Source organism: Rattus rattus, chromosome 2 (assembly GCF_011064425.1).
Source record: "Rattus rattus isolate New Zealand chromosome 2, Rrattus_CSIRO_v1, whole genome shotgun sequence".
Taxonomy (NCBI): Eukaryota; Metazoa; Chordata; class Mammalia; order Rodentia; family Muridae; genus Rattus; species Rattus rattus.
In genome coordinates this window covers 48,699,255-48,701,561 of record NC_046155.1, presented here as the reverse complement: position 1 = coordinate 48,701,561, position 2,307 = coordinate 48,699,255, and positions in this window count along the sequence as shown.

Sequence of the window (2,307 nt, the reverse complement as noted above, 5' to 3'; positions counted from 1 at the left end):
TGAAAGAATTCATTCAGAAGAATGAAAAGATTCTGTCTCTAGAAGTTATCAACAATTTTACTCCTATTTCATCAACCTATTTTTATTTAAGCCAATATGTAAGGCTAAAGATTGAATTCTTTGACTAGCTTAGATGCAAACTACTGACTTAACTTACTGCTCCACAAATACAAGAGCTGCATGTGTAAACTCTGTGTCCTGGTAATCCATGGCCCTTCCTGAGAAAAATAATTGAAAGTTGATCACCAAACACACATTTTGTACTCAAAGGTAAGAATTTTAGACCTCTAGGGTAGAGAAATTGGTTTTACACCAAGTTTGGATATGCTAATGGGGAATTGTTTACATAATTCTTCTGTAAACAAAAATGTTCATGCCAGGCTTTACCAGTAACAGGGAAAATATGATAAACTGAATATGCCATGCTTTACAAGAGGAATTGTCTAAACCTGTTCAAGCTTTCACATTTTCAAATTTCTGTTTCAACACTTGGTGATCCTTAGTGATTCCAATGGGCTTCTCATAATTATCCTTTGAAACCACAATTTAATTGTCACCTCCCGTAGACTGTCCCCAGACTTGTAGTAACCCTTAGGCTAATCTGCTAACCTGATTCTATGTCACTGTAAATATTTATATGACAACATTTATCATGTCATAATTATAGTTATTTGTTTATGAGCCTATATCCTTGTCTAGAATAATTTTACTATCCAGAACAGACATTGTGTTTTCTGGCACATGGCAGGCAACCTTTAAAGCTTTGTAAAAGTCAATTTAAATCAACAGAGTAATGTTAGGTGGGGAAGGCTTCAACACTTTAAGATAAATACATACATACATACATACATACATACATACATACATTCATTCATTCATTCATAAATTTCCCTTAAAATTCTCCATAGGATGCTTCAGAAACCAAACCAGCTTAGAACATGTAAAACACTTTATTTTAAGTAGTGCTTTCAGGATAGGAGGAGTCACTGGTGGGAGGGGCTTTGTACAAGCGGTGTAAACTAGACCATGAAGCTTGGTGCATCACCCAATCTTTTTTTTTTTTTTTTTTTTTATTAACTTGAGTATTTCTTATATACATTTGAAGTGTTATTCCCTTTCCTGGTTTCGGCAAACATCCCCATCCCCCTCCCCTTCCTTATGGGGTGTTCCTCCCAACCCCCCCATTGCTGCCCTCTCCCCAACAGTCTAGTTCACTAGGGTTCAGTCTTAGCAGGACCCAGGGCTTCCCTTCCACTGGTGCTCTTACTAGGATATTCATTGCAACCCTCGAGGTCAGAGTCCAGGGTCAGTCCATGTATAGTCTTTGGGTAGTGGCTTAGTCCCTGGAAGCTCTGGTTGGTTGGCATTGCTGTACATATGGGGTCTCGAGGCCCTTCAAGCTCTTCCAGTTCTTTCTCTGATTCTTTCAACAGGGGTCCTGTTCTCAGTTCAGTGGTTTCCTGCTGGCATACGCCTCTGTATTTGCTGTATTCTGGCTGTGTCTCTCAGGAGCGATCTGCATTCACATTTTGATCATCCGTCTTGAGTTTCATTTGTTCTAGGCATCTAGGGTAATTCAAGCATTTGGGCTAATAGCCACTTATCAATGAGTACATACCATGTATGTCTTTCTGTGATTGTCACCCAATCTTTTAACTTCCATCATCTGTGAAATCAAAGTCCTAGCAGTACTAGTTTAAGGCGGCTGGAGTAAGCAAGCTCGAGTCAGCTTTAAGGTGTGATCTGTGGTAAGCTTCCACTGTTTGCTTTTAAAAGAAGTATGGCATACAACGCAGGCTGTTCAAACAAAATTCAATTCCTCCGATTCCAACCCACATTTTGTTTTCTAACCAAATCCAGACTTATCCTGTTGGTACCATTTCTGACCTCAGGTGATAAGATTCCTTATATCCTTGGGAAACAAACCCTGGTGTTCCTTTATATTATTCCCTTAACGCTTAGACTAGAGGCTGGAGGATGTCCAGTGTGAGTGAACAAGAAGCCCTTGATTGTGGACCCAGTTAAAGTTTGTCTTTGTTATTAATAAAATAAAGATATGATTGGATCGAACGTCTACTCTTCTCCTCTCCCCTCGTTTCTACCTACATTGCTATACAAGAAAGTAGTCATCTAGGCACCCCAAGAACAGAAGATAGGAGACAAACTGCTCATTTCACAGAGGACAAAGAGAAGGATGTCATTTCAAAGCCACTAATGTCTTAGTAGGCTACCTCCCTCCAGATTTTTGGTCTAGCATCAAGAATAGTTGCTATCACTTAATCTTAAAGTAAAGCTTTCTGGTCCATG